This window comes from Oryctolagus cuniculus, chromosome 13 (assembly GCF_051225735.1).
Source record: "Oryctolagus cuniculus isolate XC-2025 breed Fujian yellow rabbit chromosome 13, ASM5122573v1, whole genome shotgun sequence".
NCBI classification, from domain to species: Eukaryota; Metazoa; Chordata; class Mammalia; order Lagomorpha; family Leporidae; genus Oryctolagus; species Oryctolagus cuniculus.
In genome coordinates, this window is record NC_142879.1 from 42,191,923 (window position 1) to 42,216,429 (window position 24,507).

At 38.7% G+C, this 24,507-nt stretch overlaps 1 long non-coding RNA gene across 1 annotated transcript in view; it reads left to right on the forward strand.

Annotated features, from left to right (window-relative positions):
• The window catches only part of LOC149122569 (uncharacterized), a 140,894-nt gene extending 117,506 nt beyond the window's left edge, over positions 1 to 23,388 (forward strand). Inside the window, exons 4-5 of the long non-coding RNA XR_016219696.1 lie at positions 21,805 to 21,893; positions 22,619 to 23,388. This is a non-coding gene — a long non-coding RNA (uncharacterized LOC149122569). The remainder of the gene's footprint in view (positions 1 to 21,804; positions 21,894 to 22,618) is intronic.
• Positions 23,389 to 24,507: the final 1,119 nt, after the last annotated feature.

Genomic DNA, 24,507 nt, shown 5'->3' on the forward strand with positions numbered 1-24,507 from the left:
ATGCCCTTCTTTTTTGTAGGAAAGAAAATACTTAGCTTCATGCCAATGCAGACCCTCAAAGGCAGCACTAATTCCTCAAATAACTGGTTTCCTGCCATCCATGAGAGAGATCTAGGTTGAGTTTCCGGCTCCTGGCCTTGGCCGTGGCCCAACCCTGGCCATTTTGGGTATTTGGGGTAATGAACTAACAGATAATGGAAGCTTTCTCTGTTTTTGCTTCTCCAATCAATCAAATAATTTCTTAAATATATTCTGGATATAAGTTCTTTATTAATGATATGCTTTGCAAAGAATTTCTCTGTGTTTTTCATTTGCCTAACAGTACATCTTGAAGAGCAAATGTCTAGTTTTATGTAATCCAATTTATCTTTGATATTTAATGGATTGTGCTGTAGGTGTTGTACTTGAGAATTCTCTGCTTAATCCAAGGACACAGATTTTTCTCCTATGATTTATTCAAGTTGTTTAACTGGTGTAGAGTTTATAATCAGCTAAGTGACCCATGCTAATTTTTTATATATTGTAGAAGAAATGGATTCAAGTTAATTTTGTTTTTGCGTGGCACTGTCTAGTTACAGCACCATCTGTTGAAAGGCCTTTATACTATCATGTTTTTCCTTTTCCTAGTATATCACCTATATACTACTGTTAAATCAGTTGTCATATACACGTGAATTTGTTTCTAGATGCTTGTTTGTTCCATTGATTCCTTTTTCTCTTTATGCCAATACCATGCTATTTCACTCATTGTATCTTTACAATAGTTGAAATAATATCTTTATAATATTTTAAAAAAGGTTGTGTTAGTCTGCCAACTTCTCATGCTTTTTGATAATTGTTTTAGTTATTCTAAGTTCTTTACACTTTCATATGAATTTTTGAAGCAGCTCATCAATTTCTACAAAAATCCTCTTCTATGGTTTTGATTTGCCATCTGGGGGATAATTGACATTTTAACAGCTTATGAATGTAGTATATCTCCCCCATTTACTTAGTCCCTCTTTTTAAAAAAACTTTTATTGAGATTTAAAAAAAAATGTTTGAGGGACAAAACATGAGAGGGAGAGAGAAGAGAGAGTGTGCTCCATTTGCTGATTTACTCCCCAGATACAAATACCTGCAATGGTTAAATCTAGGAACTCAATCCAAGTATCCCAAACAGGTGCAGGGGCTGAACTACTTGAGCCATTACCTGCTGCCTCCACTGGTGTGCAGCAATAGGAAGCTGTAATGAGGAGCAGACTAGTACTCCCACCCAGGCACTATAATGTGGGTCGCAGGCATCCCAACTGGGGACTTCATTGACTAGGCCAAATATTAACCAACCACATTAGTTGCTCTTGAACTGATCCAGGCTGTGCTTTGTGTATTCCGTGTACAGACCTTTCTCATCTTTTTACCAGATTTATCTTTAAGTAAGTTCCTATTATTTAGATACCATTCAAATTTTTTTTTCAATTTCTCATGGCTTACAGACTAAGATCCAAGCTTTACACTGATAGACGTGGCCCTTTGTTCCCTACCTCCAGCTCTCATTCCATTTTCCTTTCTGTTTGCTGCGCCACAACTGTCAGAGTTTCTTGTTGTTCCCTCATTAGGGTTCTCCCCCAGCGCCTGAGGCATGTTATGAATCATCCTCTCCTAAAATATAGTTGGCTGGTCCTGGGATGCAAAGCAACTTTTAGGTCCTGGCATACACTTTCTGTCTTTTTTGACAACTTGATTTTTCTCTAAGTGGTTGGACAGGATCCTCCTTTATGCTTGAGTATATTTTTCTATGAGGCATATCACATTTAAAAATCATGATTTGTTTACCTACTTGACGCTTTCTCCATTAGAGTGTAAGTTCCTTAAGGGCAGACATCATGTCTTTTTCACTTCAGTATCCTAATGTCCAGCGAAGGCTCTGGATTATAAAGGACCCCAATAGATTGTTGAAACACAAATGAAACCCAAGTCAACCAGATAGGACTCCATTGAATTTCTGGGAGCCTCATTTTAGGATCTGAATCATATAAATACCAAATTGTAATCTATAACAAGTCTTTCTTATTATAGATCTCAATTATTTTCATTTGTAAAAATTTGTAAAAAATTGAGAACAGAAAAGTATATAATGAAATTATTACTTAAATTAATTAATTTTGCTGCATATATGCTTTATTTGGACCCAATTAAGATTTCATGTAAAATTTGTATATCCTAACTTTTATTTCCTTTATATTATAAATACTTTCCAATGCATGTCATCAGAATTATTTATTAGCATTTAAATGATAGCCTGTGATTAAATTTGAATGAAATAGAATTTACTAAAATGCTTCCTTGTTAAAATTCATTTTTGTTTCCATTTTTTTCTTTTTTTTAAAGATTTATTTATTTATTTGAAAGTCATAGTTACACACAAAGAGAAAGAGTGGCAGAGAGAGAGGTCCTCCATCCGCTGGTTCACTGCACAATTGGCAGCATTGGCTGGAGCTGTGCGGATCTGAAGCCAGGAGCCAGGAGCTTCTTCCAGATCTCTCACAGGGATGCAGGGGCCCAAGGACTTGGGCCATCTTCTACTGCTTTCCCAGGCCATAGCAGAGAGCTGGATGGAAAATGGAGCAGCCGGGACTCGAACCGGCGCCCATATGGGATGCCAGCAATGCAGGCTGTGGCTTTACCCACTATACCACAGTGCCAGCCCCTCCAATTTTTTTTTTTAATTAAAAAGAAAGCAACAGTATTTTTTGTTATATAAATTATATAACTACTTGAATATAATTTTAAACCAAAATTTGTGCTTTTAAATTTTGCATTACATATTGTTTCCTTAGGATAAATCATAAAGCAAAGTAACTGAGATAAGAGTTGGTAGATATTTCAACAAATTGCTTTTGAAAAAAGGTGTACAAGTTCACATTTTGATCAGCAAAACATAAGAATACCAGTCTCACTACATGCTTGGCACCACTGAAAACCACAGGTTTTTAAAATGTTTATAGAGTTAAACATTTTTCACGGTCACTAGTGATTTGTGTGTCCTCTGTTTTCTTTGTGGAATGTTAGTGCTCTTCTCATCAACTGTATGAATTATTTTTATGTTAAGTGTATTGGCCATCTCTATGAAGTACTTGTGAGTACTAATTTCTCTATTTGAGATTTATATTAAATATCTATTCATAGTGTTGCGTGTTAGTTAATAGCACATTTTTGTGTGTTCTACCTCTGAATAGCCATCTGAAACTTAACCTCTGTAAACATTTTATTTCCTTCCCTTATTTCATGGTTGATTAACAGTTTCTTTTCTAGCACTGTTTCTCATTGTTGATTTGAGGATTAAATAATGTAATATATATATATATATATATATATATATATACTGCTAAAAATAGTCTTTTATCATCCATCAGGGTTCATTTAGAAATAGCAGGGTTTTTATTCCTCTTTAATCTGTACATTTTTATGGAATCACATGAATGCTTGTTTTTATTTTTAAAGTACTTCTGTTTAACTTAGAAAAATCATTTTTACAAATATTTACACGTCCATTTTCTGAGTTTACAGAGAATAAACTGAGTTTTCCATATTGTGAGACTGAAGATGTTCCTTTTTTCATTAAAATATTTTATTAGTAATTGCACATATTAAGGGGTTTAGTGTGACATCTTTCCTTTGTACCCCTATAAGGATTTCAAATTTTGTTTTAAGATTTAACAATTTTAAAAATTTTGCCATATTCACTTCATATGCAGATATTATATACATAACGTATACACTATTCTTGAAAACATTTTTAAAAATTTATTATTGTTTTATTTATTTGAAAGACAGAGTTACAGAGAGAGGTAGAGACAGAGAGAGGGGTCTTCCTTCTGCTGGTTCACTCCCCAGATGGCTGCAATGGCCGGAGCTGCGCCGATACGAAGCCAAGAACCAGGAGCCAGGAGCTTCTTCTGGGTCTCCAACATAGGTGCAGGGGCCCAAGGACTTGGGCCATCTTCTACTGTAATCCCAGGCCATAGCAGAGAGCTGGATCAGAAGAGGAGTAGCCGGGATTAGAACCAGCTCCCATATGGGATGACGATGCTTCAGGCCGGGATGTTAACCCACTGTGCCACAGAGCTGGCCCCTTGAAAACATTTTAATATCACATTATGAGAGTAATGACAATGATTATAAGTGGAGGAAAGAAGCATATATTGCCATGTAGATGATGTAATTAGTAACTATAGAAATAATCCCTGAAAGTATAGTCTTAGATGATGTAATTAGACCTAAAATGTTTTAAGTAAGTAAATATAAACCTGCAGATTTCACCAGTTCATTCAATCTGTAATTCTTGTCTTGTTTGATGTCCTTTAGTAGTTTCACAAGTTTGTTGTTTGTTTTTCAGATTTCTGTGATCTTGTAGTTAGTCCACTGATCTTTTGTCAGATATTTGTGTTTATCAATATTTGTTATTGCCTCCCTCAGTTGATTATCAGTCCCTGTCTGTCTAGAACTTTCTCAGAGGTTCTCAGCCATGCATAACCTTCTCAAGTATTTTTAGACAGCTTGCAGTTAACTGATCACTGCCCTGGAACTCTTGGAGGCTGAGTTTGTTGCTTTGCTCACTCCAGTATCTAACTTTATATAATTGTTACTATTGTTATTTATATCAATTGTACTTGTCAGTGATGGAGTGATTCTCTAATGCCAGTTTTGAAATATGAAGGGTTAACCGGTGTCAGCCCCACCCTAATGGGATTCACTGTTACTACTTCCCTGCCCGTCCCCATAAAGTGTGTGTGTGTGTGTGTGTGTGTGTGTGTTTTACAGATAGAGATAGACAGTGAGAGAGAGAGAGAGACAGAGAGAAAGGTCTTCGTTCCATTGGTTCACCCCCCAAATGGCCGCTACGGCTAGCACCGTGCCGATCTGAAGCCAGGAGCCAGGTGCTTCTTCCTGGTCTCCCATACGGGTGCAGGGCCCAAGCACTTGGGCCATCCTCCACTGCCTTGCCGGGCCACAGCAGAGAGCTGGACTGGAAGAGGAGCAATCAGGACTAGAACCTGGTGCTCACATAGGATGCCAGCACTGCAGGCGGAGGATTAGCCAAGTGAGCCATGGCGCCAGCCCCCCCCATAAAATTTTTAAAGGACCTGTTCCTGAACATGTGGCTCTCTCTTTTTCTTTGTCTCCTGATCTCCCTGTCTCTGTCTCTCTCTTGACCTCTCTCTTATGCTCTCCTCTCTCTTTTCCTTCTTCACCCCTTCCTTCTGGTCTGTTGGGTTTTCCCCAATAAACTCTTTCCTTTAAAAAAAATATTAAGGGTTATTTGTGGCATACTAAATGACTCCAGTTATTGTTATTATTTTTTTCTGTTTCACCCCTTATAGTCTGTTATCAGCTTTCCCTGTTCTCATTTTGGTGTCTTTAGTGGCTCTGTTTTCTAGCTTATAGTTTCTTGTTGGCTATAGATGGGAAAAGCAAATAAAAGGAACAGTTAACTCTGTGTTTACAGTGCAGCCCCTGGGCAGGCATTGTGGTGCAGCAGTTAAGCTGCTGCCTGGATTTGAGTCCAACCTCTGCTTCTGATCCAGCTCCCTGCCAATGCACATGCTAGGAGACAGCAGGTTTCTTTGGTCTGAGCTACCCTTGGCTGTTGCAGGCATTTGGAGAAGAAACTAGGTAATGGAAGTACACACACACTGTGTGTGTGTGTATGTGTGTGTGTGTGTTTCTGTATCATTCTTTTCAAATAAATAAAAATAATAAAAATTTAAAAAAGAACAAGACACCGAGACTAAAAGCTTGAAGATTTAGGCAATGAGCAAACAGCTCATAATGTTGTTTAGTTTGTATTTTTTTAATCTATTCAGTTGTCTTTATTACTGTGATATTTGCTGTGTTTTACACAATTGAAGTCTCTACATTAGTGACTTTTGTGTGGGTGAAGCATTACTGTATTGCTGTCTTAGTTGGTCAGTTCAGTAGACAATATCAAATTAAGTTACATAGTAAATGAAAAAGCTACATTAAAAGGAAGGATGTACTACATTTTCTTTAGGGGTGGCACACAGAACTTAAATACTTCCTCAAGATGCCTTAATGGAATACCGCTATAACCTGGGTCAGAACTGAGACGGAGTCATTTCAGCTTTAACTTACAGCTTTCACCTAGAGAAAACTATACTACCCATCTGAAATATCTCAAAATATTACAAAATATCCATCAAACAGGATCTGAAAATGTTTATCATTTTTGCCCTTTGGAAACCTTTTGCCATAATTTTGTGATACTACTTAAAATAGAGCAATTTAAGCAGTCAACTTGGTGCTGGCATTTTCCCCCTCCAGAAGTAACAGCTACGCATTTATACTCCCTCATAAAACTTTATCACACAATCAGCATAAGGTCAGCAGGAGTTGAATCAAGTAATGAAACAGTTCTCAGGAGGTGACTTATTTTACAGAAAACACTCCAGATACTTTCTTTTTTCAATAAATCTTTCTGTGGAATGATTGAGAATATTTTCTTTGGGCAATATTTAAGGCACCTATCGACCCCCCCCCCTTGCATCTTGTGATGGAAATATGAATTGGCTTCACTTTTCAAATAAGTGGCATTTTTTTCCTATCAGACATAATTTCTAATATAATCTTTTGGTGATTAAACCTATTACATTTTGATTTGGTATCAGTGATTTGTAAATAAATGATTTTATTCCTTCCTTAAAGTTATGTGGGAAATTTATTCTTTTCCTTAGTTTTTAAAAAATTATTTATTTATTTGAAAGTCAGAGTTACAGACAGAGACCGATAGAGATCATCCATCTACTGGTTCACTCTCCAGATGGCCTCAATGGCTAGAGCTGGGCCAGGACAAAGCCAGGAGCCAGGAGCTTCATCTGAGTATGCCATGTCGGTGGCAGGGGCCCAAGTACTTGAGAGATAGATCAGAAGTGGAGCAGCCAGGATTGGAACTAGCACCCATATGAGATACTGGCTTTGCAGGTGGCAGCTTTCCTTACTTTTTTTAATTTTAATTTTTATTTAGTTTTTAACAGAGTCAATGTGATTCATAGAAACAGTTCTAAGAACATGATATTCCCTTCTTTCCCCCTCTGCCCCTGCCTTCTACCCTCCTTCCTTCTCACTTCTTTTAGCTTTTGAGATATTATATTAAATTTACATTTCAATAAAAGGCTTAATATTTCACCAAACAAGAAGCTTAACATGTAAAAAACAAAAGGACCTTAGTTTAATGGGAATATACAACGGCTATAAACAATAATTGAATGGAAAAATGAACACTTCATCCATATACAGTAAATTTTAAAGTAACCACAGGTCACAAAAACTACTATAGTGAAATATTCTTAACCATTGGCTTGACAAAATTTCACAAAACTATTTGCAGCAATACTGATTACACATAGACTTTTTTTTTCCTAACCGACATGTAGTTTATCTTAGAGACTACCAAAAACACACTGGTATCCAATTTTCAACTCTACACAAGATATTTCATGCAAACGCAAGTTAAAAGGATGATAAAATACCTGGATATAATCATTTGTAAAACTTTCAGAACAAAATGCAAAAAAAAAAAAATGGTAGCTCTGCATATTTCAAAGCAATTAAATTAGTGGAGATTCCACTCTTTGGGCCCTCTTTATCAGTATACAGCTATTCAATTCCAAATATCCATGATGTAAAGACAATAGTTGTAAGTATATTTAAGAACTACGTCCATGAAGTTGATTGGAAATACTAGGAATAATAAGATAATTCTGGGATAGTAGAAACTGAGTTTATATCTTCATCTCTGCACCATAACAGTTTTTTCTAGTCTACTTTTTTTTTTTTTTTGAAGATTTGTTTTATTTATTTGAAAGAGTTACAGAGAGGTAGAAACAGAGGTCTTCCATCTGCTGGTTCACTCCCCAGATGGCTGCAACGGCTGGTGCTGCGCCAATCCGAAGCCAGGAGCCAGGAGCCAGGAGATTCTTCCGGGTCTCCAACATAGGTGCAGGGGCCCAAGGACTTGGGCCATCTTCTACTGCTATCCCAGGCCATAGCAGAGAGCGGGATTGGAAGAGGAGAAGCCAGGACTCGCACCAGCACCCATATGGGATGCCAGCATCCCATGGAGGCTTAGCCTATTACACCGCCAGCCCCTACAATGCAATTCTTGAATAGAGCCTCCGAGTTGATCCAGTGATTAATTTTCTAAAGGAAAAGAAGTAAATAAGATGATGCTCAATAATGTATTTCAAATGCATAATCTGAATTATTGTCAAATCCATGTTTCGACTTGGGGGCAGAGCCAAGATGGCGGAATAGTGAGGGTGTGCACCGATAGTCCGAGAAAATTTAGTTTAATAAAAGGGGAGTTACGGTAGCCTCAGAAAAAAGAACCAGGAAAATATTGCAGAGGAAACTCTTCTGGATCGAGAGGCTGTGAATTGGAGGACCTACTGGGAGAACAAGGTCACCCACCACGTGGAAGCCGAGCCACGGGACTGAGCCACGGGAGCAGCAGGTACCATGGGTGCCACAGAAGCCGCAGGGTCTGCGCGCCAGTGCGGGAAGGGGAGTGCATGTCACACAGACAACAGCGGGGAAAGTTGCAACGTCCAGGGCTCCGAGTCCACACATCGGCGCTGGAAAGGGAGGTGAGCTCAATAACCCGAGACATTGGCGAGGAAACGGGGGTCAGAATCTAGAGGGGGGCCGGAAAGTGCAGCAAACTCACTACTGGAAAGAAGGAAAAAAAAAAAAAGAGCTTGGGGGTTTCTCTTTCCCCTAACCTTGCAAAGGTTGCAAGGCTGCAAGGCTTGAAGAATTCACAAGAGACAAAGAGCGGGCCCCCTCTCTGGATTTACATATCAACAGGGGAGAGCTAAGGAACTGAGTCACTACAATTCAGTAGCCTAGGCAACCCAGTGGGAGTCCAGAGGAGCCTAAACAGACTCTGGGTAGAAGCCAGAGACTGGAAGCTAAATACCATCAATTCTGCACAGCCCTGCCGTGTGGTGTTACTTACCCCCTGAATAAATAAAATAAATAAAATAAATAAATAAATAAATAAAAAGAGAGATTTACCACGCATAACCTGAGGGTGTCACCTTTGCACACCCTTAACCAGGAAGAACCAAACAGAGCTCTCAGGCCGCACCCATCTCAAGCCTCCAAGGCTCCTCCAACAGCAGGCAGTCCACTTAACACGGACATAGTATAAAATTAGAAAAAAAAATTAAAAAAAAAAGTACAGTGATGAAAGAAGAATTAACTATGCAAAGTAACAAACACAGAAATCGAGGGAACAAGATCAACAATGACACTATGAAGCCTGCAAATAAACAAAACACCACAAATCAAGATTATGAAGATGATGAGATAGAAGAAATGCAGGATACGGATTTCAAAAAATTTATGATAAGAACATTTAGAAGTTTTCAAAAGCAAATCCTTGAACTACAGAAATCCTTATTGGACAGGATTGAAAATCTCTCTCGTGAAAATGAAATTTTAAGGAAGAATCAAAATGAAACGCAGAAACTAGTAGAACAGGAAAGTGTGATAGTGAAGAGAAATCAAAATGAAATGAAGAGCTCAATAGATCAAATGACAAACACATTAGAAAGCCTTAAAAACAGAATGGGTGAAGCAGAAGAGAGAATATCGGACTTAGAAGATAGAGCACAGGAAAACATACAGTCAAACCAAAGAAAAGAAGAGGAAATTAGAAATCTAAAAAATATTGTTGGGAATCTACAGGATACTATTAAAAAAACCAACATTCGAGTTCTAGGAGTTCCTGAAGGCATGGAGAGAGAGAAAGGATTAGAAGGCCTTTTTAGTGAGATACTAGCAGAGAACTTTCCAGGTTTGGAGAAGGACAGAGACATCCTAGTACAGGAAGCTCATAGAACCCCCAATAAACATGACCAAAAGAGATCCTCACCACGACACGTGGTAATTAAACTTACCACAGTGAAACATAAAGAAAAGATCCTAAAATGTGCAAGAGAGAAACGTCAGATTACTCTCAGAGGATCTCCAATCAGACTCACAGCAGACTTCTCATCAGAAACACTACAGGCTAGGAGGGAATGGCAAGACATAGCACAGGTGCTAAGAGAGAAAAAATGCCAGCCCAGAATATTATATCCTGCCAAGCTCTCATTTGTGAATGAAGGGGAAATAAAGACCTTTCATAGCAAACAGAAATAGAAAGATTTTGTGGCCACTCGTCCGGCCCTGCAAAAGATACTTAAAGATGTGCTACACTCAGAAACACAGAAACACGGCCATCAATATGAAAGAAGGGAAAGGAAGAACACCTACCAGTAAAAGAGTATGGGAAGCTCAAAGCATATACTAGAAAATATTTCCAGGAAAATGGCAGGGCAAAGTCACTACGTATCAATAGTCACATTGAACATTAATGGTCTGAATTCTTCAGTTAAAAGACACCGTTTGGCTGACTGGCTCAAAGAACACAACCCAACTATTTGTTGCCTACAAGAAACACATCTCTCTAACAAAGAGGCATGCAGACTGAAAGTGAAAGGTTGGAAAAAGATATTCCATGCCAACAGAAACCAAAAAAAAGCAGGTGTAGCCATATTAGTATCAGACAAAATAAACTTTAATACAAAAACTGTTAAGAGAGACAAAGAGGGACACTATATAATGATTAAGGGTTCAATTCAACAGGAAGATGTAACTATTATAAATGTATATGCACCTAATTACAGGGCACCGGTCTATTTAAAAGATATGTTAAGGGACTTAAAGGGAGATTTAGATTCCAATACAATAGTACTGGGGGACTTTAATACTCCACTCTCAGAAATAGACAGATCATCCGGACAGAAGATCAACAAGGAAACAGCAGATTTAATTGACACTATTGCCCAAATGGATCTAACAGATATCTACAGAACTTTCAACCCTACATCTACAGACTTCACATTCTTCTCAGCAGTGCATAGAACCTTCTCTCGGATTGATCACATACTAGGCCATAAAGCAAGTCTCAGCAAATTTAAAAGAATTAGAATCATACCATGCAGTTTCTCAGACCACAGCGGAATGAAGCTGGAAATTAGCAACTCAGGAAACCCCAGAAAGTATGCAAACACATGGAGACTGAACAACATGCTCCTAAATGAACACTGGGTCATTCAAGAAATCAAAAGAGAAATCAAAAACTTTCTGGAAGTAAATGAAGACAACAACACAACATATCAAAACTTATGGGATACAGCAAAAGCAGTATTGAGAGGCAAATTTATAGCAATAGGTGCCTATATCAAGAAATTGGAAAGGTACCAAATAAATGAGCTTTCAGCGCATCTCAAGGACCTAGAAAAACTGCAGCAAACCAAACCCAAATCTAGTAGGAGAAGAGAAATAATTAAAACCAGAGAAGAAATTAACATGATTGAATCCAAAAAAACACTACAAAAAATCAGCCAAGCGAGAAGCTGGTTTTTTGAAAAAATAAACAAAATTGACACCCCATTGGCCCAGCTAACTAAAAAAAGAAGAGAAAAGACCCAAATCAATAAAATCAGAGATGAAAAAGGAAACGTAACAGAAGACACCATAGAAATAAAAAGAATCATCAGAAATTACTACAAGGACCTGTATGCCAGCAAACAGGAAAATCTATCAGAAATGGATAGATTCCTGGACACATGCAATCTACCAAAATTGAACCATGAAGACATCGAAAACCTAAATAGACCCATAACTGAAACAGAAATTGAAACAGTAATAAAGGCCCTCCCAACGAAGAAAAGCCCAGGACCAGATGGATTCACTGCTGAATTCTACCAGACATTTAAAGAAGAACTAATCCCATTTCTTCTCAAATTATTCAGAACAATCGAAAAAGAGGGAATCCTCCCAAATTCTATGAAGCCAGCATCACCTTAATCCCTAAGCCAGAGAAAGATGCAACACTGAAAGAAAATTACAGACCAATATCCCTGATGAACATAGATGCAAAAATCCTCAATAAAATTCTGGCCAATAGAGTACAACAACACATCAGGAAAATCATCCACCCAGACCAAGTGGGATTTATCCCTGGTATGCAGGGATGGTTCAACATTCGCAAATCAATCAATGTGATTCACCACATTAACAGACTGCAAAAGAAAAACCATATGATTATCTCAATTGATGCAGAGAAAGCATTTGATAAAATTCAACACCCTTTCATGATGAAAACTCTAAGCAAATTGGGTATAGAAGGAACATTCCTCAATATAATCAAAGCAATTTATAAAAAACCCACAGCCAGCATCCTATTGAATGGGGAAAAGTTGGAAGCATTTCCACTGAAATCTGGCACCAGGCAGGGATGCCCACTCTCACCACTGCTATTTAACATAGTTCTGGAAGTTTTAGCCAGAGCCATCAGACAAGAAAAAGAAATCAAAGGAATACAAATCAAGAAGGAAGAAGTCAAACTATCCCTCTTTGCAGACGATATGATTCTGTACTTAGAGGATCCAAAGAACTCTACTAAGAGACTATTGGAACTCATAGAGGAGTTTGGCAAAGTGGCAGGATATAAAATCAATGCACAAAAATCAACAGCCTTTGTATACACAAGCAATGCCATGACTGAGAAAGAACTGCTAAGATCAATCCCATTCACAATAACTACAAAAACAATCAAATACCTTGGAATAAACTTAACCAAGGACGTTAAAGATCTCTACGATGAGAATTACAAAATCTTAAAGAAAGAAATAGAAGAGGATACCAAGAAATGGAAAAATCTTCCATGCTCATGGATTGGAAGAATCAATATCATCAAAATGTCCATTCTCCCAAAAGCATTTATAGATTCAATGCAATCCCAATCAAGATACCAAAGACATTCTTCGCAGATCTAGAAAAAATGATGCTGAAGTTCATATGGAGGCACAAGAGACCTCGAATAGCTAAAGCAATCTTGTACAACAAAAACAAAGCCGGAGGCATCACAATACCAGATTTCAGGACATACTACAGGACAGTTGTAATCAAAACAGCATGGTACTGGTACAGAAACAGATGGATAGACCAATGGAACAGAATTGAAACACCAGAAATCAACCCAAACATCTACAGCCAACTTATATTTGACCAAGGATCTAAAACCAATTCCTGGAGCAACGACAGTCTATTCAATAAATGGTGCTGGGAAAACTGGATTTCCATGTGCAGAAGCATGAAGCAAGACCCCTACCTTACACTTTACACAAAAATCCACTCAACGTGGATTAAAGACCTAAATCTACGTCCTGACACCATTAAGTTATTAGAGAACATTGTAGAAACCCTTCAAGATATTGGCACAGGCAAAGAATTTCTGGAAAAGACCCGGGAGGTACAGGCAGGCAAAGCCAAAATCAACTATTGGGATTGCATCAAATTGAGAAGTTTCTGTACTGCAAAGGAAACAGTCAGGAGAGTGAAGAGACAACCGACAGGATGGGAAAAAATATTTGCAAACTATGCAACAGATAAAGGGTTAATAACCAGAATCTACAAAGAGATCAAGAAACTCCACAAAAACAAAACCAACAACCCACTTAAGAGATGGGCCAAGGACCTCAATAGACATTTTTCAAAAGAGGAAATCCAAATGGCCAACAGGCACATGAAAAAATGTTCAAGGTCACTAGCAATCAGGGAAATGCAAATCAAAAGCACAATGAGGTTTCACCTCACCCCGGTTAGAATGGCTCACATGCAGAAATCTACCAACAACAGATGCTGGCGAGGATGTGGGGAAAAAGGGACACTAACCCACTGTTGGTGGGAATGCAAACTTGTCAAGCCACTATGGAAGTCAGTCTGGAGATTCCTCAGAAACCTGAATATAACCCTACCGTTCGACCCAGCCATCCCACTCCTTGGAATTTACCCAAAGGAGTTTAAATTGGCAAACAAAAAAGCGGTCTGCACCCTGTTTATCGCAGCACAATTCACAATAGCCAAGACCTGGAACCAACCTAAATGCCCATCAACGGTACACTGGATAAAGAAATTATGGGATATGTATTCTTTAGAATACTATACCACAGTAAGAAACAACGAAATCCAGTCATTTGCAACAAAATGGAGGAATCTGGAACACATCATGCTGAGTGAAGTAAGCCAGTCCCAAAGGGACAAATACCATATGTTCTCCCTGATCGGTGACAACTGACTGAACACCAAAAAGGAAACCTCCTGAAGTGAAATGGACACTATGAGAAATGGTGACTTGATCAGCATAGCCCTGACTGTTAATGAACAACTTAATACATTATCCCTCTTAGTAATTTTTTTTTGTCTGTTCTACTTAATATGACTGGTTTAATTCTGTAACTATCACACAGTTATTCTTAAGTGTTGAAAATTAACTGAAATGTGATCCCTGTTAAACATAAGAGTGGGAATAAGAGAGGGAAGAGATGTATAATTTGGGACATGCTCAAGCTGACTTGCCCCAAATGGTAGAGTTAGAAACATACCAGGGGATTCCAATTCAATCCCATCAAGGTGGCATGTACCAATGCCATCTCACTATTCCAAGTGATCAATTTCAGTTCACAATTGATCCTAATGAAAGGACTAAGAGTCAAAGGGAGCACATAAACAAGTCTAGTACCTGCTAACACTAACCGATAGAATAAATAAAGGGGAGAGTGATCCAACATGGGAAGTGAGATACTCAGCAGACTCATAGAATGGCAGATGTCCTAAATAGCACTCTGGCCTCAGAATCAGCCCTAAAGGCATTCGGATCTGGCTGAAAAGCCCATGAGAGTATTTCAGGCAATGAAAGCCAAGACACTCTGGCAAAAAGATCTCTGTGAGTGAGATCCCAGTGGAAAGAACAGGTCTTCAAAGAAGGAGGTACCTTTCTCTGAAGGGAGGAGAGAACCTCCACTTTGACTATGACCTTGTCTAAACAAGATAAGAGTCGGAGAACTCAGAGGGCTTCCATAGCCTTGGAAACTCATGACTGGAGCATAGGGAGATTACTGATGCCATAGACAGGAGTGTCAATTGGTAAAGTCAACAACAGGAGTCACTGTGCACTTACTCCTCATGTAGGATCTCTGTCCTTAATGTGCTGTACATTGAGATTTAATGCTATAACGAGTACTCAAACAATTTATTTCACTTTGTGTTTCTATGGGGGTGCAAACTGTTGAAATCTTTACTTAATGTATACTAAACTGATCTTCTGTAAAAAAAAAAAAAAAAGAACGAAAGAAAGAAAGAAAGAATCAATTCCCAACTTGACTCTCACTGGGATTAAACATGACAATAGGTCTGATCTGATTGCATCATCATTTAAAAAAATCATCTATTATTTTTCACTTTATGTTTCTGTGTGGGAGCAAACTGTTGAAATCCTTACTTAATGTATACTAAGCTGATCTTCTGTATATTAAGATAATCGAAAATGAATCTTGATGTGAATGGAAGGGGAAAGGGGGTGGGAAAGGGGAGGGTTGTGGGTGGGAGGGACGGTATGGGGGGGAAGCCATTGTAATCCATAATTCGTACTTTGGAAATTTATATTCATTAAATAAAAGTTAAAAAAAATCCATGTTTCATTGAACTTTGAAACTCTGTAACTATCTCATTTAGGGCAATTTCAAAACATCACCCACTCTTCACTCCTAAACACCATCATACTTTAAAGCCACTTGAATTTATAACATTTCATATAAAATATCTAACATACTAGGTTTCAATATAAAAAATATTATCAAAGTTAATTTGTATATCCTAATCATAAAAATAATTACAAAAACATAAAATTTTAACTGATATAAAAGTGCATGAAATAAGTTTAAAGCCCAAGGTCTCTTTAAATAACATGATATTTAAATGTTTGATGCATATATTGAAAGTTAGAGGTCTTAGTCTAAAACATTTTGTTTGTATTAGCAGATGATAATGAATTGGCTTTTTCACTGAGTGAAATGCTAGATTCATACTTGGATTTCATCTAACTTGAGCATATATGAGTATTTAAAGTTTCTGTGGTGGAGCTGAGAAACAAGTACACTTGAATGCTAAAGGCTAAGGAATGAGGGAGAAATAGAGAACTGACCGGGAGAAATTAATAGAATCTGTATCTGAGTGTCTCTGGCATTGTTTAGGGGTCTCTATTCTCCCTATCTGTCTTCCTAATCTAGTGTTCTTTTTCCTTTAATAATGTTAAACCAGTTTCTCTTTTCTCGTGTGTTTCATTTATTATTCCTTACTGTTTGTAGAGATACATATCAGAGCATGCAAGCAGTCAATTAAAAAAAAAAGGCAGCGCAAAAGTGCTAAATGATAAGGACAGCTATGTGGTATTAGAGCCCGGAGTTCACAGATTTCATTTGCTCTATCAAGATGATGCACAGGAATGATAATGCAGTGCTCATATCTTCACATGTGGTTAGTCCAACAAAGTTCCTGAAATCCCTCCTATTCAAAAATACAGAGGAAAAAAATCATTAAACTAGTAAATAAATGCCAAATTTTCAAACTAAGGAGAAAAAGACATGAGTTGCCCCAAGTAGAGAATGCTTAGCAGCTAGGTTCTGAAATAGTGATCGAATGATGCCAGCATTCACATGGCCTAATGACAGCCAAGTGTTTAATGAATAATACACAAACATATGGATGGGGCTTCAGAAAGTTCATGGAAAACTCAAAAGATAATGCAAAATTTTCTCAAAGTTTTTGAAGGCCTCCTCATGTATGTGTGTATGTACATATATACGTATATATTATATCTCTGTGGAGATTTATTATAAAGAATTGGTGATTATGGAGGCTGAGAAGTCCCATGATCTGTTGTCTGAAAACTGGAGATCAAGGAAAGAAGATGGTGTTGGCAGTAGACAGCGAGAGCTGCCTGGTAAGCAGGTCCTTGACTTCACTTCAAGGAAGAGTTCAGGGGGGTCAGTGTTGTTTTGCAGCAGGTTAAACCCTTGGAGTGCTGGTTCTAGTTCCAGCTGCTCCATTTCCCTTCTAGCCTCCTGCTAATGCATGCAGAAAGGCAGTGGGAGGTGGATCCTACATGTGCCCTTGTGGGGAGCCACATCCCCAACATGGTCCTCTGATGTGATCTATCACTGTGCATTCCCTAAATTCAAAACCCTTGCACTGGGCCCTCTGGAGTTCACAAGCCATCATCAGCAAAATCTTCTTTGCCCCCAGCCTGGTCAATGAATGTTCCCATTACCTTCTCTCCTTAAATGAAATCCTGGCTTCCCCAAGCCACTGTTCTATGGCTCTGCAAAGGTGACTGTTTTCTCTCTCTGATTCTTTGTGACATGGAGCCTCATAATTTTCTCAAGCCTTTCTCCCTAAGTCTTCCCTAAATATTCACATCCACCATTTCAAGCTCATGTCAACATTGGAGTTCACATCACACACTTAACCATTTTTGCAGCATGACGTTTGGCCTGTGGTTAAAATTCTTACATCCTACATGGCAGTACTTGTGTTTGAAACCTTGCTCCAGCTCCTGGTTCCAGCTTCCTGCTAATGCAGACACTGGGAGGCAGCAGATGATGGCTCAGTACTTGAGTCTCTGCCACCCATGTGGGAAGCTTTGGTTGAATTCCTGGCTCCCAACTTTGATGCAGTCCTGGTCATGGCAGGCATTTATAGAGTGAACCAGCAGATGGGGGACTCTTGTCTTTCTCTTGGTTTGTCTGTCTCTGGTTCTCTGTCTCTCTGTCCCTCTGCCTCTCAAATAAAAAGACAATAACAAACAAACAAGCAAACAAACACTGTTTTTCGTTCAGGCATTTACAGACTTTGAGGTTTCTTCTTTCAGGTCTTGATTTTCCTTTCCGGATCCCTGTTGCTGTCTCTGTCACTACTTCCTTGATCACTTGTAGACATATTTCTATTAAAGTAGATGATCCTCCCAATAGTCTGACCTGTAGTACCTTGATCTCCTTCCTGTGAGTGACGTGTTATTCCCCTCATGTCCCACAGCCTTTCTAGACTATCATTATCACTCACAGCCCAGCCGCCGTAATTTCAGTTTATGGGGTCTCACTGTTTTATCATCATCTTCCATTTTACAGGTCAAATTTTTAGTGACCCACCTTCCAATGTTCCTTTAACCCTCCTGGTTCTTACATTCATTGAAACTACTCCCTGTAATGTCGCTGAGTGCTCTCTTGTATGCCTTCTCCTCTTTACCTAGCCTGGATTTCAGATTCATCTTTCAAACTCTGTGGCTTGCACTCTTATCCCTGCCTTTTCCAATTTCATGGTCCTTGCTAGTAAAACTGCAACCCTGATTAAATATAGACTTATCCTATTTAAGACCAGGATCTGTGCTGTTAAGCCTAGCTGGAAATAAACAAAATAAGACTAAATAAATAAATAAATAACACCCATGCTAACTAGGCCACCAGTCTCATATGTTGCTAGAAACGCCCTATTTATCATCCATGAATTTCTCTCCTCTTGCTTTTCTTTCTCTGCTGATGATGTTTGTAGTTAATCAGCTCTTCTTAAACCTTCAGCACTCCCTTAGCAATTTTCACTTGTTCCCATGATCTTGCTTCCTACTGCACAGTCAAAACCAAACAATCAGAAGAGGGTTTCCACCAGTTCCCATCCTGCCTTCACTGCTGTTTCCATAGATGAATGGTCTGCACCAACACCTTCACTTGCAATCTCAATCTTGTCTCCTCTTGCCTACTTAAAGATATCACCACAACAGTCTATTTTCTCTCTTTATAAAAGAGACCCTTTCCAAGCTCCCATATGCCTCATCTCAAACACCCATTACTGTATTCCCCTTTGCAGTAAAATCTCTTAAAAGAATTGAATCTCCGTGTTACTTTCATTTCTTCTATTCTTATGTCTTTTGATTGAAAATGTCCTTTAAGACTAGAATTCTAGGGGCAAGAGCTGTGGCATAGCAGGTAAAGCCTCTAGTGCCCGCCTCCCATGTGGACGCCAGTTCAAATCCCAGCTGCTCCACTTCCTATCCAGCTCTCTGCTATGGCCTGTGGAAGCAGTAGAAGGTGGCCCAGTCCTTAGGCCCCTGCACTTGGGTAGGAGACCCAGAAGAAGCTCCTGGCTCCTGGCTTCAGATCGGCCCAGCTCTGGCCCTTGCAGCCATTTGGGGAGTAAACCAACAGATCGAAGACCTTTCTCTCTCTCTGTTTCTGCCTTTGCCTCTTTGTATCTCTGCCTTTCAAATAAATAAATAAATAAATCTTAAAAAAAGAATAAGAAAGACTAGAATTCTTTGGAAAAGGGAAAGTGGGTGAGGAAAGAAGAAAAAAAATAGATAAGTTGTCTCTGAGTTATACTTTGAGTCCCTCTTTAAATTCAATCCTAATAAATAGCCAACTTTTTTTTTTTTTACCCCTTGCACACATCTTCTTTACCTTGTCTTGCCACTGAGAATCCTTATGTGAATATCTGAGTCAGTTTTAAGGTTGTTGACTTAATCTATCCTGCTTGGACAGAACCAGAAGCAGACCCTTTTAAGCAGAGAGTAAATCCCCGTAACATACTCCTCCAAGTTTCTGTTTGCTTTTGATTGTGAAGAAAAATGGTGAACACTTGCAAGCTCAGTTTAGGATAAAGCACAATTACCTTAGAAAATTACCTGAGTATGAGATAGGACTGAAAGTACCAATTGTTCACTTTATTTTTGAGATTTTTGTAATTGTACTGATTCTTCATTACAAAGAGCAGTGATAATTTGCTGGTAGTTCAGCAGGGTGTATTTTAAAATGAAAGACTAGCAAATATTACTCCAAGGCTGTGTTTGTGTGCTTAACCATTTGCACTGTCTAAGCTGTATGCACTGTGCAGCTAGTTGTATTTTCTAAACAGTGTGCATTTCAGCTGTAGCTAGAAATCAAGCACACACACACTTTCTTGGAATGGAAATATTTTTACACTTAACCCTGAAATTCCACAGATATACCCTAATATGATTTGCAGGTTACTTTTTTTTAAAAAAAGATTTATTTATTTACAGGGCCAGCGCCATGGCTCACTTGGTTAATCCTCCGCCTGCGGCACTGGCATTTCATATGGGTGCCGGGTTCTAGTCCTGGTTGCTCCTCTTCCAGTCCAGCTCTCTTCTGTGGCCTGGGAGGATGGCCCAAGTGCTTGGGCCTCTGCACCCGCATGGAAGACTATGAGGAAGCACCTGGCTCCTGGCTTCGGATTGGCACAGCTCCCCAGCCGTGGCGGTCATTTGGGGAGTGAACCAACAGAAGGAAGACCTTTCTCTCTGTCTCTCTTTATCACTGTCTGTAACTCTACCTGTCAAATAAAAAAAAAGATTTATTTATTTATTTGAAAGGCAGAATTACAGAGAGGAAGAGAGGCAGAGAGGCAGAGAGAGAGAGAGATAGAGAGAGAGAGAGAGAGAGAAGGAGGGAGGGAGGTCTTCCATCTGCTGGTTTACTCCCCAATTGACCACAATGGCCGGAGCTGCACAGATCAGAAGCCAGGAGCCAGGAGCTTCTTCTGGGTCTCCCATGTGGGTGCAGGGGCCCAAATACTTGGGCCGTCTTCTGCTGCTTTCCCAGGCGATAACAGAAAGCTGGATCAGAAGAGGAGCAGCCAGGACTCATAACGGTGCCTGTATGGGATGCTGGCATTGCAGGCAGAGGCTTTACCTGCTATACCATAGCACTGGGCCCCTATTTTGCATTCTTAAGCCTCCAACAGTTTGATTCGTTTGTCCTCTGATTTCTTTTTGAAAAGCTGGAAACTCATCAGTCACGTGTTAATAAGAATTCTTGGTTTGAATGTATAATAAATTATTTGGGTATCAATTACTAATTTTTGCCTAAGAGCCAACTCTGACACAAATTGGAATGCATCATTTAGAAAGGACTGACAATAAGCAGGCTCTACCAGAAATGAAAGAAGATCTATCTATTTCCCAGATGCCTCCTACTTTGATAGACCAATCTTACATTGATTTTCATTGTTCCAGGTCTAATTTTCTAGGCTCAGTGCCCAGAGTTTCTATTATCATCATTAAGTGTTTCAAAATTCTTTGAGACTCTTCTCTGGACAGTCATACAAAAGGGGAAATTAACTGATAAATTTATCATCAGGATGTCCTAGACCTGTAAATCCTTCTAAGTAACAGGTAATTAGATATTATCAGGCCACCCAGGCCTATTATGGCTGTGAAATAAGAATGATTAGATACACCATTCATGAATTCGGTCAGTCAGTTATTTCTCTGTTCACTCAACAAATATGTGTTGGGAATGTCAGAGTCAACACCAACCATTAGATTAAGACATACCTGGTGCTCTCAAGGAGCTCACACACAGTGGAAAGAAACACCAGTATATAAATAATACAGTAGAATCTGATAGGTGGCTATTGTGAGCCTATATCTTGATTTGTTGTCACATTTCTTTCACAGTCCTTTTGGAATGGATTTCTGCCATTCCTTTTCATAAACTCAACATTTAAAATCCTTACCTCGTGAGTCATGGTAGGAGAGAGAGCCCTTCTCCCACTACAGAAGTTAAACCTGCAGAATCTTCTTTCCCAGCTCCCTTGCAGCTAGATCATGAGTATATGACTTAAAGTGCTCTGGTTGAATGCTTCTGTCATTTATCTTGGGGTGACAGCAGTTGGTAGCTGGTAGGGCAGCATAGTTTTCAGAATGGGGACGTTGGGAGTATAGCCATCATATTCTTACTAAACTGGTTCTATGATGTAACCTCTAGGATAGATCTGTAGGTTTTACAGCAATTCTGTGGACTGTCCACTACATCCTAACTGATGTTTTTCTGCTTACATCAGGCAGATACCTGAAACTTTTGTCTACGACCATACCACCCTGAACACGCCCGATCTCGTCTGATCTTGGAAGCTAAGCAGGGTCGGGCCTGGTTAGTACTTGGATGGGAGATACCTGAAACTTTTAGTGTGTTGCATGCCAAAATTTTTCTTTGTGTTTTTAGGTATTGTTTGCTTTGTTTTGAATGATAATAACCTATGTGCCAAGTTAACAGGATATGATTCCATTGTGATACTAATTAGAACTTTATTTAATTGATGTTCATCCACAGATTCACTTGGATCCTTTACTTACGGATCCAAATTCTGTATCCATGACATTTTAAAGCCAATTTTATCAGAAATGTCCATATGTTTTAAAATAAATATTCATTGTTCATGTAAAAAAATAGTAATATCCAAAATATTCCATTTGCTATTGTTTTTAGACATTTCTTAAAGGATCAGTTTGATAAACCTAGCTCATTATTATAAACCAGGTTCATTATTTTGAACTCTTATTTTCTCTTTATAGGTGTCTCTTAATCTTTTATTTTGGTTCATTATTTTAAAAATGTATTTTAATTGTACATATTTATAGTCTACAGTGTGACATTTCAGTACTTGTATGCAACGCATATTCATTAGAAGAGGGTAATCAGTATCCCCCCACACAAACACACACTTTGATATTACTTTGTGATTGGAGGCTTGGAGTTTCCTTCTTCTGTTTGTTCATAGAAGATCTCCTAGGTTATTGTGAACTTTAGTCTCCAAGCTATGTTGTGTAACACTTAGGACCTACTCATTTGATCTAACTTTTTTTTTTTTTTTTAAGGCAGCATTAGAGAGAGAGAAAGGTCATCCTTTCATTGGTTCACCCCTCAAATGTCTGCTACAGCCAGCACGCGGCGCCGATCCAAGCCAGGAGCCAGGTGCTACCTCCTGGTCTCCCACGCGGGTGCAGAGGCCCAAGCACTTGGGCCATTCTCCACTGCCTTCCTGGGCCACAGCAGAGAGATGGACTGGAAGAGGAGCAACCAGGACAGAATCCGGTGCCCCGACCGGGACTAGAACCCTGGGTGGTAGGGACCCAAACACTTGGGCCATTGTCCACTGCTTTGCCAGGCCACTAACAGGGAGCTGTGTTGGACATGGAGTAGCCAGTACACAAACCAGTGCCTTCATGGGATGCCAGTGTTGCATGTGGTGGCTTTATCTGCCATGCTGCGATACCAGTCCTAAGTATTTTCTAACTTCCAGATTGATCCATTGATTGCTTGAGATGTGTTAATTTCTACAGTTTTTTTTTTTAATTTTCCAATTTACCGTCTGTTATTCACTTTTAAACCCATTATGGCCAGAGGAGATATTTGGTGTGTCTATATTCTAAAATATACTGAAATTTTATGTGTTGCCTAATAAATTATCTATCCTGATATAGACTTGAGAAAAACGTGTATGCTGTTGTTTGAGTTCAGTGCTCCACATATGTGTGTTTCATCTGGTTGGTTTATTGTATTGTTTAAGCCTTATGTTTCCTTACTTATCTTTTGTCTGATTGTTATATCCATTATTGAGGGTAGTATATTTTTTCTCTATTTATTATTATAAAACTATTTCTCCTTTCAATAATGGCAATTTTTGTTTCATTTGATGATTTTTATGAGGTGCGAATGTTTATATTTTTATCTTCTTGATGTATTGAAACTTTATTCTTTGTCTTATAATTTTTTTTAATTTAAAATCTGTTTTGTCTGATACTAATATAGCCCACTTGCTCTCTCTTGGTTACTATTTGCATGGAATATCTTTCTTTATACTTTCACTTTATTTTTTAAATATCTATTTATTTATTTGAAAGGCAGAGTTACAGAGAGAGAGACAGAGAGACAGAGACAGACAGACAAAGATTTTCTAGCCACTGGTTTACTCCCCAAATGGCTGTAATGGCTTGGCCTGGGCCAGGCCAAACCCAGGAGCCTAGAACCCATCTAGGTCTTCCACGTGGGTGCAGGAGCCCAAATCTTGAGCCATCATCTACTGCATTCCTATGCACGTTAGCAGGAAGCTGAATCAGAAGTGGAGCAACCAGGATTCCAACCAACATTCATATGGGAGACTTAACTTGCTTTATAACAATGCTAGCCCCTATATTTTGACTTTCAATATATTATATCTTTGGATTGCATATAGTTGGATCAAGTTTTTGTTTCCTTTTTTTTTAAGGGAGAAGGTATGTAGGCTGTTTTTCTTTTGTATCCATTCTGTCAGTCTCTGTCTCAATTGAAAAGTTTAATCTATTTATGTTTATAGTAGGAACTTGCTGCCATTTTCTTATTTTTTTATAATTTCTAATTTTTTATTTTTATAGAAAGCTTTTATTTAATAAATATAAATTTCGAAAGTCCAACTTTTGGATTGCAGCAGTTCTTCCTCCCATACCCACTCTCCCACCTGCAAACCATCCCACCTCCTACTCCCTCTCCCATCCCATTCTTCATTAAGATTAATTTTTAATTATCTTTATATACAGAAGATCAGTCCTATACTAAGTAAACATTTTAACAGTTGGCACTCACACAGACATACAAAGTATAAAGTACTGTTTGAAGACTAGTTTTATCATTAAATCTCATAGTACAACACATTAAGGACAGAAGTCCTACATGGGGAACAAGTGCACAGTGACTCCTGTTGTTGATTTAACAATTGACACTCTTATTT